General features: G+C 44.9%; 1 protein-coding gene across 5 annotated transcripts in view; it reads left to right on the top strand.

Moving 5' to 3' along the window:
• Positions 1–16,376, top strand: part of idua (alpha-L-iduronidase) — a 325,106-nt gene that overhangs the window by 282,847 nt on the left and 25,883 nt on the right. The gene's annotated exons all lie outside the window — the stretch shown is intronic.

The following is a 16,376-nucleotide window of genomic DNA, read 5'->3' as shown; positions in this document are numbered from 1 at the left end:
CAGGAATTCCATGATAAAGATGGTGGTAGATAAAAAGGTGAATGAAAGCCTTAACAAGTGGCAGAGGATGTGATCAGCAAGAATATTTTGACTTATTGCCTACACTTGTTACTTTATTGAATATTGGCATGAACTGTATGGCAGTTCTAAGGGTAATAGTGTTGGCACTTTGTAACATCTGCTCATTCCCTTTGTGTAGCTGAAACAATTGTCTGATGGGGCTTTATTCTCTCTGCCTAAGAGTCTCTCCACCTGACCCTAACTTCAGTCAGCAGCACCTTTACTGTTACATCTAAAATTCTAGGAGCCCTTTCTGCTGTTGGTACTCCATCCCCATTATGATGTCTAGCAGTCTCTGCTGCTGGAAATGGAGGGCCCCATTTAACTAACTGGAGTGTTTTAGTTACTGTATCATGACTGATTTTTCCTCCCACCAGCAGTAACCCTATCAGAAATGGTATTAGCACTTAAATCTGCCCTACATGTATAATTAGGGCCCTGAAAGAAAATTATGTAGGTAGTGGTGGGTTCACATGGGTGGACAGTATTCCTGCACCACCAATCCTGCCAGTTGTAGGGGAATTCAGTCCTGTATCTTTTTAACAGCTTTTGTAGCTTACTTTTAAAGTCTGATTTGTATATGTGAAGCTAACACTATGTCTGAAGATTGAAAGATACTTCAGGGTGCCAAAAATAGCCTTATTAGCATGCAAAATGCATGCCTATACAATTTTTAAAACAGAATGTGAAAAAACAAATTATACATATGTACAGGCACAAGCTGATTGAAAAATCTCAAGGGGTGGTACCAATTGGAATGCAGATAATATCGGAACGCACACGGAGAAAATTTCCTCAAAATGATTTATGCTGCTTTTGCAACTTTAAAAATATTTTTGTACCCATTGACAGGCTTTACAGTAAGTGTACATTAGAGTTCATTGTTTATTTATTAACCTATGATGTCTAACCACTTTAAAACCCAGCTGTGAGCAGCTGACCTGCCTGGAAATTTCTGTGCAACCCTTTACAACATTGTTCAGCTTGTACTCTTCAGAGGAACATAAGAAATAGGAACAGGAGTGGACCATTCAACTCCTCAAGCCTGTTCCGCCATTCAATAAGATCATAGTTGATCTGCTTGCGTTTTGAATTCCACATTCCTATCTGCTCCCCTTTGATTCCCTTACCTAACAAGAATTTATCTACTTCTGCCTTAAAAATATTCAATGACCCCGCCTCCATCGCCTTCTGAGGCAGACAGCAGTAGCAGATTTGGGGACAACCTGTGAAGAAAAGAACCCTGCTTGAATCTCACCTCACTCTTTAAATACCTTCTCTGTATGTCTTGTCAATATATACTTGTACAGAGTAATGAAAGTACAGAGTAATGAAAACTCAAAAATCATCTCTAGGAGGGCATGGCCTCATACAGGAAATGAACACAATTTTATCAACATGGATCTCTGAACCCTCTTGGAGGAGAATGAAGACATTTGGTACAGACTCCTGAGTTTTGGATCAGTGTAACTCCCAATGACTGGAGGGAAGTAAGATTCGTACTGAATGCTAACAGTTTGACCCCCAAGACTGAAGTGTTGCAAAATGTTTAATGACCTCAACAAGGCTGGCAAGGTAACATACAGCACAGCTTCCTTTTCTTCCTAGACTACCCTGGGCAGACTCTTCATAGTCCCTTAAAACAGCATTTGCCAATTAATCCTTTGCTGCGTGCTCCAGTTAATGCAGGGTATAATTTGATATCCTGCGTTTTGGCTACCCAGCTCATCTCACAGGAGTAACTTACATGCATAACCCAAAAACCACTTCCTCCATTTTAATAACCTCAAAACCCACATTTGTTACTTTTATTCTCCCATGCCACTTGGCACACACTCCTAATTTCTAGCCTCAGCCCCACTTACTTGCAGGACAAATTGATACATAATGCCTACCAAAGATCAGGAGTATCTCCACCTTTCAGCCCCTCATTTCCTTTAAGCAGAAGGCCATCGAGCAATTATGGACACACATTCAACTCTTGCCATAGGAGTTGGCAAGGTCAGTGACACTTTGCCACCACTGAGTTAGTGGCTGAGGATCTGCAATATCGCCCTGGCACCCTTGTGAAGCAACATCCAGGCATAACCTCTTTCACCCTTTCAGTTAATTCCAACAGGTAATAGTCACCTGGCCTTAACTTCTACCTGCCTCTCCTGCAGTTTTACAATAATGTTAAGCCAACTTAAATACATTTTAAAAGGAAAGGTTTGCAGGGATATATGGAACAAGCAGTGGGATTAATTGGATAGTTCTTGCAAAGAGCTGGCACAAGGCAAATATCCTTCTTTTGTGATTCTAATTCACTACCTGTCATACTTGCTTTCTTACTGGCTCAGGTACTGTCACCTGGAGGGAATTAGCTTGTGGCATGAAGAATGTAGTTCAAGATAATTCACAAAACACGATAGAATCGGAGTATTGGGGATTGTGCGAGGTAGTGCCACCTTCCTAGTGGAGGTTGAAAAGAAACCTGTGAAGGGCTGCAGAATCATGATACGACCAACAAGTGGACCCTCACATGAAAGAAGGATATTTGATGAATTTCCTGCCTATGCGCAGCTGGACTGAAAGACAAATGAGTGGGTTGCATCAAAAAAAGAAGTTCAGAAATCAAAAGGGTTGCTAAATACAGTTAGAGAGAGAAAGATAGCCAAGTATGGAAATTGGAAACAAAGACCCGACAGCTTTGTCCTGGAAACAATTGAAGGAGAAATTGAGGGTAAAAACAGCAGAGGAAAAAAATGGCTGTGTGGATAACATTGAGACGTGGACTGAGGGAAGTTTGAAGAAAGCCAGAGAAGAAGCAGATTGGTGCCAATGGCCCTACTAAGGCTATGGTGAAAAGGAATGAATGTGCAAGCTTTGGGGTCAGTCTGAGAAATATGCAGCAGCTAACAGTTGTGATTCTCGAGATTACAGCGGCCCTCTGCAAAAGCAGAACTGAAGTTTTCTCTTCGTTCCTGGTACAATCTGCAGCAGCCAAGGATCAGTCAGTGCCTCCATCTGTATGGTACTGAACAGGCTGCAGTTCTACATGTAGTAGAGGGCAGAATGCAACACAGAATGCAACGTGACTTCAAAACCATGGCAAGCATTATGCCTGACGACTTTCACAACTTGATAGTATCATCAGACCCACTGATTCATTGGGGCTATAGATCCAGGGACAGTGGAATGGCAATTGCTGGAGTCCACCAACCTGACACTGCAGTCTCTGGCTTCTTGGCATTCCCCTCCAAGAACTATGCCAATGGAATGTTGGAATTAAGACTGGGCTGCCCAGGAACACCCTCCAGAGAAGCAGCCCGCTATGTCTTTATCACAGGAGATGAGGACCACTTCAGTCCCATGATTTCTGAACAATATGAAGAGTAAAACATCTTCTGATTGTTGTAATAGCCTTGCCAGCAACGTCCACATCACATGAACGAATAAATAAATGAAAAAGTCTTGGCCCTCTAGTGGCGCTTAGACAGAATTGTATAATAGGTGATAAAATGGCATGTGTGGACACCCAGTGGATGGAAAGAGTAGTGATTGTACAATTCTAGTTTTAAAATAGACATGACACTTTGCTTGTCCAAACAACCCCCCCCAACCTTCTTCTTCTTCTTCACCCCGCACCCCCCCCACACCCACTTAAACCAGCTTATATTTCACCCCTTTCCTATTTCTACTTAGTTCTGTTGAAGGGTCATGAGGACTCGAAATGTCAACTTTGCTCTTCTCCGCCGATGCTGCCAGACCTGCTGAGTTTTTCCAGGTATTTCTGTTTTTGTTTTGGATTGCCAGCATCTGCAGCTTCTTGTTTTTATGGGAGGTTATGTTAGTTATGGGAGGTTACAGTTACATTAAAGGAAGCACTGATTTGGTACTGATCTATTCCCTTGAGTGATGACCATTGGCATAGTCATATAGGGGCACACATGGCTGATGTGTTGTCATGTTGCAGTGGATTGAGGACACCTATTTGCAAATGGAAGAGAAGGATCTCAGTCTGTGTTACACAAAACTGAAGACTTCTGAGATTATTTGTCTTTTGATATTGCTTTGGAAGATTGTGGCCAGAATGTCTGCAATTTCTGCCCTTATTTCCCTCAGCAACCTAGGATGCACTCCATCTGTGCAAAGTGACTTCTCTACTTGGAGTACTGGCAACTTTTCAAGTATCTTGTCTTAATCTATTTCACTCCCCTCCAATATCATGAGATTTAGATTAGCAATCTAAAGTAAACGTACTAAGTTGGAGGAGGGTCAATTTTAATGGAGTGAGGATGGACCTGGCCAGGTAAATTGGAATCAAAGATTGGCAGGAAAACTGTAACAAAACAATGGGCTCCCATTAAAGAGGGGATGGCTTGGGTATAATTGAGGTACATTCCTGCAAGTGGAAAAGGTAGGGCAACCAAAGCCAGAGCTCCCCAGATATCGAGAGAAATAGAGAATAAGATGAAGTTGAAAAGGTTGGTATATGATAGATGTCAAGTTGATAATCCAAGTCAGAACAAGGCTGAGCATAGGAAGTTCAGAGGGGAAGTGAGAAAGGTAATAATAGAAACAAAGAGAGAGTATGCAGAGACTGGAAGCTAACATAAAAGGGAACCCAACAGTAGGCATTTAAATAGTAAAAGTGTAGTAAGAGGAGAGGTAAGGCCAATTAGGGACAGGGGATCTATGTATGAAGACAGGAGATGGCTGAGGTAATAAACGAGTATCTTGCACCTGTCATTACAAAAGAAGGAGATGCTGCCAAATTGACGGTGAAAGAGGAGGTAGTTGAGATATTGGATGGTCTAAAATAGATAAAGAGGAGTTGTTAGCAAGGTGGGCTGAATCTAAGGTTGGTACGTCCCAGGACCTGATCCGGGCAAGCTGAGGGAAGTAAAAGTAGAAATTTTGGATATACTGGCCATAATTTCCAATCCTCCTTAGATAGGGCATGCTGCCAGACGACTGGAGAATTGCAAATGTTACATCCTTGTTCAAGAAAGGGTGTAAGGATAAACTCAGCAATTATAGGTCAGAGAATGTAAGCTTGGTGTTGGGAAAACTTGTGGATATGATAATTTGGGGCAAAATTAGCAGTCACTTGAACAAGTGCGGGTTAATTAGGGAAAGCCAGTGTGGATTTATTAAAGGCAAGTTGTGTTTAACTAACTAGATTGTGTTTTTTGGTGAGGTAGCAGATAGGTTTGGAGAGGGTACTGGGGTTGATGTGAGGGTGTGCATGTCTTCTAAAAGGCATTTAATAAAGTGCCACACGATTAACACCAGCAAAGTTGAAGCCTATGAAATAAAATGGAAAATGGCAGCATGTAAACACAATTGGCTAAGTAATAAGAAACAGAGATTAGTGGTGAATGGTTGTTTTTTGGACTGTAGGAAGGTATATATCGGGGTTCCCCAATGGTTGGTAACCACTGCTTTTCTTGATATTTATTAATGACTTAGGCTTGGTGTGTACAGGGCACAATTTCAAAATTTTCAGATAACACAAAACTTGACAGTATTGTGAACCGTGATAAACTTCAAGAGCATATAGTCAGGCTGGTAGAATGAAAGAGCATGCGGAACTTAATGCAGGTCTGCGGCAGGTGGTAAAGGAACCAACAAGAAGGAGAAGCATACTTGACCTCATCCTCACCAGCCTGCTTGCCACAGATGCATCTGTCCATGACAGCATCGGTAAGGAGAGACCATTGCACAGTCCATGTGGAGACGAAGTCCCGTCTTCACATTGAGAATACCCTCCACTGTGTTGTGTAGTACTACCACATGTCAAATGGGATAGATTTCAAACAGATTGAGCAACTCAAGACTGGACATCCATGAGGTACTGTGGGCTATCAGCAGCGGCCGAATTGTACTCAACTACAATCTGTAACCTCATGGCCCAGCATATCACCCACTCTACCATCACCACCAAGCCAGGGGATCAACCCTGGTTCAATGAAGAATGCAGGAGGACATGCCAGGACCAGCACCAGGCATACCTAAAAATGAAGCGTGAACCTGGTGAAGCTACAACAAAGGACTATTTGCATGCCAAACAACATAAGCAGCAAGGGATAGCAAGAGTAAAGCGATTCTAGAATCAACGGATCAGATCTAAGCTCTGTAGTTCTGCCACATCCAGTCGTGAATGGTAGTGGACAATTGCACAACTCACTGGAGGAGGAGGCTCCACAAATATCCCCATCCTCAATGATGGTGGAGCCCAGCACATCAGTGCAAAAGATAAGGCTGAAGCATTCGCAACGGTCTTCAGCCAGAAGTGCTGAGTGGATGATCCACCTTGGTTCCTCCAGAAGCCCCAGCATCATAGATGCCAGTCTTCATTCGACTACATTCACTCGACATGATAGCAAGAAACAGCTGAAGGCTATGAGCCCTGACAATATTCCGGCAATAGTAATAAAGACTTGTGCTCCAGAAATTGATGTGCCCCTAGCCAAGCTGTTCCAATACACCTACAACACTGGCATCTACCCAGCAATATGGAAAATTGCCCAGGTATGTCCTGTACACAAAAAGCAGGACAAATCCAACCCAGCCAGTTATCGCCCCATCAGTCTCCTCTCCATCATCAGTAAAGTGATGGAAGGGGTCTTCAATAGTGCTATCAAGCAGCACTTGCTTAGCAATAACCTTTTCATTGATGTTCGGTTTGGGTTCCTCCAGGGTCACTCAGCTTCTGACCTCTGGCCTTGGTTCAAACATGAACTAAAGAGCTGAACTGCAGAGGTGAGTTGAGAGTAACTGCCCTTGACATCAAGGCAGCATTTGACTGATTGGAGTGTGTGGGAATACTCTGCACTTGCCTGGATGAGTGCAGCTTCAAAAACACTCAAGAAGCTTGTCATTAACCAGGGCACCCCATCAATAAACTTGATTGGCACCCCATCTATAAACATTCACTATCTATAAACATTCACTACCTCCACCACCAACAAACAGTGGCAGCAGTGTGTATCATCTACAAGATGCATGGCAGAAACTCACCAAGACTCCTTAGGCAGCACCTTCCAAACCCACAACCACTACCATCTAGAAGAACAAGGGCAGCAGACACATGGGAATACCACCACTTGGAAGTTCCCCTCCAAACCACTCACCATCCTGACTTGGAACTATATTGCCATTCCTTCACTGTCGCTGGGTCAAAATCCTAGAACTCCCTTCCTAATAGATTGTGGGTTTATCTACACCAAGGGACTGCAGTGGTTCAAGAGGCAGCTCACCACCAGTTTCTCAAGGGCAATTAGGGATGAGCAATAAGTGCTGGTCTAGCCAGCGATGCCCACATCCCGTAAATGAATGAAAAAATATGGAGAGTGAGGGGAAGCAATATAAAGGGCACAGTTCTAAAAAGAATGCAGGAATAGTGAGATCTGAGAGGATATGTGTTGATGGTGGTAGGGGATGTTGAGAAAGTGGTTAAAAAAGGCACGTGGGAACCTGAGCTTTATAAGTTCAGGCATGGATTAAAAAATAAGGAAGATCATGTGAACGACTATAAAACTGTGGTTCAGCCTCAACTGGAATATTGTGTCCATTTCTAGACACCATACTTCAGGAAAGATGTGAAGGCATTAGAGAGTGTGCATAAAACATTTAAAAGAATGGTTCCAGGAATCACGGACTTCTGTTGTGGAAAGATTAGAGAAGCTGGGGCTGTTCTCTTCAGAGAAGAATAGATTGGAAGGAGATTTGATAGAACTGTCCAAAACCACGAGGGATATCGACATATAGAAACTTTTCCTATTGGTGGAAGAGCCAAGAACCAGAGGGCAGCAATTTAAGATGATTGGCAAAAGAACCAATGGCGACATGAGGAAATGCTTTTAATGCAGCGAATGGTTGGGATCTGGAAAGTGTTTGCCTGAGAGTGTGGTGGAGCCAGATACAATCTGGATTTTCAAAAGGAGTTGGTTAAGCATCTGAAGAGGAATACTGGGAAAAGGCGAGGGAGTGGAACTAGCTGAGTTGTTCTGCAGAGAGCCGACACCAGCTCAAACAAAACCACCCAAATGGCCACCTTCTGTACTATAACATTCTTTGATTTTATAGTACCTCAGTCATACCTTAGGGCGGAATCGTCCCAGATTTGCACTAAGTGTGATAGCGGGTGGAAAAAAGTATGTTTTACCCGCTGGCAACAATGGTGGCTTTTCAAGCCATATTGTTCTATTCCCGCCTCATTAATTATGCATTCCCAGGAAACAGGCCGGGTCGCTGGTGGGGTGGCCTCTGATTCGGCCACTCCACCGTCTCCTCAGGCCTTCAGTAAACCGGGCACCATATTTAAAGGCAACCCCTGCACAGAGATAAGAAACTGCTGGGAAATGATGGCTCCCAAAGGTAGGAAACATGCTGCCCCCAGATTTAGTGACGCCTCCCTTGAACACCTACTGGATGCAATGTAGGCCCGTCGCAAAGTCCTCTACCCCTGCTCTGGGTGAAGACCAGCAAACAAGGTAATCAATTCAGCATGGGATGCAGTGGCAGCAGTGGTCAGTGCCAACACCCTGGCAAAAGAGGACAGCAATGCAAGAAGAGGATGAATGGTCTTACCCATTCCGCCAGGGTAAGTCACTCTTCTCATCACTCAACTCACACACTCACAATCCCATCATACATCCACAGGGATCTCGCGCCTCAAGGGTCAACACCACTAACTCTCACACAAACACACACACACACGCATCTCCATCAGGCACATATCTTCTGGAGCTCATGTCCTCATCCCATCCATGGCTCCACTCATCACACAAATATTCCATGCAGTGCCATGTGTCCTGCTCATATTCACTCCACCTTTTCATGCAGGAGAAGCTGGCTCACAACAGCAGGGAGAGGTCCCAGACCAGGGGTGCAGGAACAACACTAGACCCCTCACTCACTTTTAGGAGCATGCCATCACGCTGACTGGTGAAGATGTGGACCGTGCCTGCGGTGATGGTGAGGTCGGCAGTCAACACCCAAGTGAGTATCCTGTACCACATGATCCCTCTCTCAACGCAACTGTGAGTGCTCTCTCTCCTGCTTTTGACTCTGCTGCCATCCACTAATTATCTCTACTTTACTTTGGTTCACAGGGACCACTGCCAACTGACCGACACCCTCAGCCAGCTAGTTCCTCAGCTCCATCCAGGTCCTCACCTCCATCGAAGATGACACTTCCTCCATTGAAGAGCTGGAAATAAGCAGCCTGGAAGGCCTGTCACAGCACTTAGTCGCTCTCTCTACAATACAGAGGCACACACCTCGCTGGGACCTAGATTATTTTTAAAAATTCATTTGCGGGAAGTGGGCATCGTTGGTTAGGCCAGCATTTATTGCCCATCCCTAGCTGCCCTTGAGAAGGTGATGGTGAGTGCCTGATGAGCAGGCTTGCACTCATAATCTGGTAGTCACCACACTGGCATGTGTCCGCAGCAGGAGGAGGCAGGTTCAGCCGAGCCCCCTGGCACTTGGAGGACTGCTGGGGAAGATGAATCTGTGAGGTCCAATTCAGATGACGAGCCTCTGGATTTAGCCTTCCAACTCATCATGGAGAATTAGCATAAGGTGGGGGAACATCATGGAGAGGGAGAAGGAGCGGCAGCTGCACACCCCTAGGCATCCGCTCATTAACCTCAGAGTCTGTCCTCTCCCCCCGTATCCCTTTTGCCTGTGACCTCCTCAACCTCATCCTCAATCACTGCAGAGGGAGCAGCTGGCCCACAGGAGGATAGCCAAATCAAGCCGGGGCTCCTTAAGGCCCCGGCTCTCCAAAGGATCCACGCTGAAGTCAGCAGAGGCAACAGGTTCAGCCATTGCATGGGCTGTCTCCGCCCCTGCTGCAGATACCAGGGTATTATGACCACAGCAGATGTTAATTGCTGTGCAAATCAAATCCCAGAGGGAAACTTGGTTTACGGACCATATCTTTTTTTTGTTTTATTCTGAAAATGAGAAGGAAACGTACTGATCTCAGCACCAAAAAGCCCAGTAAAGCTTTTGGGATCTTAAAAAATTAAAAGTAAAAGTTTTATTGACAAGAAGAAAAAAAAACTTAAGCACATAAGAATACAGTTACACAGTTAAAATTAATCTTACAAAACATTCCGCAAAAAATTCCCTACTTGGTCAGACCCAACAAGTAAACACCTTCCAGGCAACACTCCCTTGTAGATGTTTAACTATCAAAATCCAGTAATATTACCCAAGGCAAACTGCTGTAGCTTTATAGAAGGCATACCACACGAACTCTTAATCTCTTCCACTCTGTTATGGAAATCCAAGACTTCAGAACAAGACCACTTTTTCAGCCCAGTACTTTTCTGGCTTGACTGGATGGCTGACTCAAACTACATCTTCTCTCAGCCTAGAGCTGTTTCCAGGAGATATTCCTCTCACAGTCAACAGCCACTGCCAACAGCCAGCTACCAACAGCCAACCATTGAGCTCTCCACAGTAACTCTAAGATATCTTTCCCCCACCCATCTCAGGTTCCATTGTTCTCACCTCTTTGAAATTCAAATCCTTCCAAATATAAAACCTTCATGTTTCTATTTTGTCTCTGCTTTGTGGTCAATAAAATGTAATATACCCTCTCCTGTTTACCCATGGAATTCCTGTGAGATGCAAAAATGTTTCTTCATACCTCTGACTTCCCTTTGATATTCAAACAAACTCTCAACTTATCTAAAAACGCAAATGTTAGATCCATCCTATTTACTTGTACCCCAAACCCACCATAATATCTCATTACAAATGCACATCCAACTCCTCAATCCTTTCATGTCTTAATCTCCCGGACAACCTGTCTCTAGTTACCTTTCCCCAGCTTAATTAAATCATACACACACACTCTTCTTCACAGAATAACACAATATTCCCCAAAAATATTTTTTGAAAATCCAGTCTCACACAGGCAGCACCTAGAAGAAGTGGTGGGCCCAGAAAAGTTAAGAATTTCTGATCAAAAGTGGTTGCATAGGTGAACACATTTTTTCACTTTATAATCTGAAAACTTATTCACTTTCACTGAGTAATGTGTAATGGTGTCTTCCAGCTTAATTTACAAACTTCTCGTGTCCTCCTCCTGCATCCCCACTCCCCCACTACAGTTCAGCTGCACGCAGCCAAACCACGAGTGATTCTGGAGGGAGAAGTGTGTATGTGGCAGGGCATTTTGGAGCCTCGTGCAAAAATTCTCCCACACGCTCGGATCCTTCCTGCATCACACTCATCTCAATGTCTTGAGCATTTTCAATGCTGCCTGCTGAGGTTCTCTTTCAGTTGTCCATCTGAGCTGACCTGCATCTCTGCCCACCCACAGATCACACTTCCATGCAGCACCTGTGTCTGCCCAACATGAGGCCCCGCTCACTTGCAATTTCAGAAGCATGATAGTTGTTTAGTATGTTTTCAGCTCCCCCCGTCCTTTCCCCTCCCCCGGCCACCCATGTCCTTTCTCCCATTACTATTGACCTCCTCCAACATCACCTTCCACCTTCCCTCCGTCACCTACCAACCAGAACCCTTGTCTTTCCAGAATGTCCAGGTGAACGTGCATGTCCTCTATCTTCCTGAGATTCTCATCCCCACCCACATTGGCCTTCCCGACCTCTTCCTTCCCACCCCCAGGGTCTGTGTCTGCCTCCAAGTCCCCACCAAACGCCTTTGCCGTCCCTTCTACCGCTACCAACACACCCTTACCCTCCCACCCTAATGGCTCACTCTGCCCTCTCATACTCACTATTCCGTCCTACCACAAGCACCCTCATTTCACTCCCCAGGAAGCTGTCATCAATTCCATAGATCCCTCCCTTGCATGCTCACCTAGACATCCTCCTTCCTTACTCCTTCCTTCACCCTTACTCTCTCCTTCACCCTTACTCCTTCCCCCACCCTTACTCCCTCCTCCATCCTCACTCATTCCTCCCCCCTTGGCTCCTTACTCCCCGTGGACTCCTTCCCCCCTCCAAACTCCTTCCTCCCCCTGGACTCCTTCCTCCCCCTGGACACATTCCTCCCGCTGGACACCTTCCTTCCCCTGGACTCCTTCCGCCCTCCAAACTCCTTCCTCTCCCTGGACTCCTTCCTCCCCCTGGACACATTCCTCCCGCTGGACACCTTCCTTCCCCTGGACTTCTGCCCCCCTCCAAACTCCTTCCTCCCTCCGAAGTCCTGCACCCCTCTGAACTCCTTCCTCCTTCGAACTCCTTCCCCTACACCTTTCTCCCCTTAACCCTACCTCCTTAGTTGTCACATTCTCTCCCGTTACTCACTCCTGTGTACTCCCTCCCCCATCCCTCCCAACCTCAACCCCCCCCACCGAAACCAGCGTTCGCCCACTTCCCATCCCCACTGCCCCCCTCGGTACAACTTCGTCTCCCAGTCAAACCTAGACCTTTCTTTCCAGCCCCTTGACGATCATCTGAAGTAGCCCGTGGCCAAGCCCCTGATGTCCCAAAGCAGAACCCAAACATCAACGGTGATGTTCCAACTTCCGTGAGCTGCTTCACAGCGGTGCCATGTTCCTGACAATCCACCCAGCATGTGATGCACGTGTTCCTGCTGAAGCCGTAGGGCTTCAGCATCTTCTGCTCCTGGGAAATCCGTGATCTGAGCAAGGCCCTAATGGTAAGTCCCAATTTCTGCACGTCACACTTGTCAAGACGTGTTCTAAGTTGGCGTGTTTTCCCACCATGTGCCAGATGATTCAGCGTGGTTGGGGGTGTGGATGGGGTGGCGATTCTGGCAAGCAGAACTTATACAAATATATTAAAATTACATTCCCGATGTGCGGCGGCGGGCAATGCAGTCAGCCATTGACAGGTGGTGCAGACAGTCACAAACTGGTTTCACGACATATTGAAACTGATTTTTTGTCTTCTTGCCATATTTTCAGCTCACGGCCGCCATGACACCCGGCGCCAATGGAGATGGAAAATTCCGGCCTTAGAGGTTGCAGAGAAGCACTGCATCAGTTGGGCCAACTAAATTTTACTAAAGCATCCTTGGAAATTGTTCCCATTACAGCTTGAATGTTCTACCTTCAAAGCTCACAGTTATAGCCCTGGATGAAAGCACAATAGACAAGGAAGTTAAGATGAACCTCTGTAAAACTCTGGTTCAGCCTCATTGGAGTGTTGCGTCCACATTTTAGGAAGAACATGAGGCTTTAGAGATGGTGCTGAAAAGATTTGAAAGAATAGTTTCAGGCATGAGTGACTTCAGTTATGTGGATAGATTGATGATGCTAGGGGTTGTTCTCCTGAGGGAAGAGAAGAATGAGGAGATTTGATAAAAGTGTTCAAAATCATGGGGTTTTTGAGAGCAGCCTATAGTATTCATAATGAGGCCATCTGGATTAAAACAGATATCTACCCAAATGTTCAGCCTGCTTTGCTTATACAGTTGCCAGATGTCCTCATTTTGAATGCTTGTCTCAGCTCCAAGAATGGGTAATATGGATTCAGCCCTGTAGGCAACGTTAACACAGCTTGTAGGGGATTGCTTGCTTTGTTTGATTAACACCTTGTAATAACCTGATCTTTCTTTGAAGAGCTTTGTTTCAGTACTTGTATGTTTATTTACACAAGATCAAGAGGTATGAAGTGGATAAAAGCTTTTTGTCATTGATAATTTGATTATTGACGGCTTTATGAGATGATAAGAGAGGCAATGCATTGCAAGGGAAATGTCGAATAGCTTTTTGTTTGGTTCTTAACTCAAAACTACGGTTTCTCCATGGATCACGACTCCTCTGAGGTGCCGTGAGCCATGTCTACTAACAGAACGGGACCGGCTCCTTCAAAGTTGCAGGAAGCTTTGAAATGCCCACTTCCACAATAGAGCTGACAGAGGTAGGAGTGCTTCGTGTGGGCTGGCTACCCGCGTCCTTATCCCACATTGCCAAAAGTTGCTGGATGTGGGAATGGGCCTCCCGATTCCAGGAAAATTTGTCCCTTTGTATCTCCTTAACCAATCATATTGAGGAATTGTTAATGAGGGGACCAGAGTCTGAACCAGAAAATACCATATTTAATTCAATGTCAAATCAGGCCCAGATATTGAAATAATGAGAGGAAAAGAAAGATTGAGAGAGACAAAAGAGGCGAGAAAAAAAAGTGAAAAATATATTTTTTTTAATTAAAAAAAAACTCGAAGCATCAAGTCTGAAGGAATGAGAGTTTTTTATAGTAGGCTATGCTGTTTTTTTATAATTCGTTATTGTTTACTGTTATTTTTTACCCCATCCCTAATTGCCCTTGTTCAGAGGGCATTTTTAAGACTCAACCACATTGCTGTGGGTCTGGAGTCACATGTAGGCCAGACAAGAACAGGAGATTTCCTTCCCTAAAGGGCATTAGTGAACCAGATGGGCTTTTATGAAAATCAGCAGTGGTTTCATGCTCATTATCAGACTTTTAATTCCAGATTTTTATTGAATTCAAATTTCACCAACTGCCATGGTCGGATTCAAATCCAGGTCCCCAGGGCATTACCCTGGGTTTCTGAAATACTAGTCAGTGACTAAACAACTATGCCACCACCTGTTATAAGAGTACTTATACTAGCATGGACAAGCCCTAGAATTTCAGCCCTGTGGAATATACTTCCTGTTGCAGGGGAGAACTCCAGGATACTTCTCGTGGCCTGGACAGTCACATGTGCAGGTAGTGTCATCAGCTGAAGGGGTTCAAGCTCTGGGCTTCGGAACAGCTTGACCAGCTACTTGTGGTACATCCAGAAGGCTGGAAACTATGGGGATGGTACGTTTCTGGATGTGGTCATCCTGAACGCAGACCTGGGCAACTGCCAGACAGTCAAGCAGGACCAGGCAGGTAGTGCAGGTATCCCCTGAGTGCAGCTCGCTTGCCAACCAGTATTGACTTCTGAATACTGATGAGGGCGATGGTTCTTCGGAGGAATACAAGCAGATCCACAGTACCAGCTGCTCAGCAGTGCAGGGGGAGGAGGAGGAAGATCAGGAAGGCAATAGTGACAGGGTAGTCAATAGTTAGGGGAGCAGACAGGCATTTCTGCAGCCACTGATGTGACTCCAGGATGGTACATTGCCTTCCTGGAGCCAAGGTCAAGGATGTCACTGAGTGGCTGCAAAACATTCTGAGCAGGGAGCCTGAACATCCAGAGGACATAATCCATGTTGCTACCAATGACATAGGTATAAAGAGAGGTGAGGTCTTACAGGCAGATTTCAGGGGGCTAGGAAAGAAAAAGTAGGACCTCAAATGTAGTAGTCTCCAGATTACTCCCAGTGTAACACATTAGTGAGTACAGAAGTACAAGTGAAGTGTAACTGAATACCTGGCTGGAAGTTGGTGCAGGAGAGAGGGCTTTAGATCTGTAGGGCACCAGGACTCATTTTGGGGGAGGTGGGACCTGTTTAAGCCAGGAATGGTGTCAGGGAACCGGCACGCTGGTTGGCGCAGGTATTTTCAGGCATCACCCATCACCACTCCTGCACTTGTGTCAATTTTCACAAAAGAGAGGGACAAAACAGACATTGTAGTTAAGGAGGAAATATTGAATAAGGTTAATATAGAGAAGGAGGGAATATTAAAAGGTATGAAATCACCAGGCCAGACTGCTTAAGGGAAGAAAGATAAGAAATAGCTGAGGCTCTACCCATCATTTTCCAATCCTCTGTAACTACAGGCATTATGCCAGAGATCTGGAGGAGAGCTACATTGTACCTTTGTTTAAAAAGGGATGGCTGTGTGATTGATAGTGGGGAAGAAAGCTGTAGACTGCTGGATAATATCAATCAACTGTTCAGAAAAGTGACAATTGGAATTCAATCCAGAGAAGTGTGAGGTAATGCATTTAGGGCAGACAAACAATGCAAGAGGCTACATAATAAATGGTTGGATTCTGAAAAGTGTAGAGAAACAGAGAGACCTTGAAGGTAGCAAGACAGATGGATAAAATGGTCACGAAGAGTTACTGAATATTTTTCTTTCTTGGCAGGGGCCTTAAGTGTATGAACAGGGAGGTTATGCTAGAACTGTCTAAACACTCATTCGAACACAAGAAGAATACTGCGAATAGTTCTGGTCACAAAATTACAGGAAGGATGTGATCATACCAGAGAGGGCACAGAAGAGTTTTATGAGGATCTTGTCAGGAATTGAGAACTTTAGCTATGAAGGAAGATTGGATAGGCTGGGTTTGTTTTCTTTGCAACAGAGGAAGCTGAGGGGAGATTTAATTGAGATGTATAAAATTATGAGGGATCTAAATAGAGTGGATAAGAAGGGCTTATTTCCATATTTCCATTAACAGTGAGGTCAATA

The sequence above is a fragment of the Carcharodon carcharias genome, chromosome 1 (genome assembly GCF_017639515.1).
Source record: "Carcharodon carcharias isolate sCarCar2 chromosome 1, sCarCar2.pri, whole genome shotgun sequence".
NCBI classification, from domain to species: domain Eukaryota; kingdom Metazoa; phylum Chordata; class Chondrichthyes; order Lamniformes; family Lamnidae; genus Carcharodon; species Carcharodon carcharias.
This window is presented reverse-complemented; position numbering and strand designations above follow the sequence as displayed.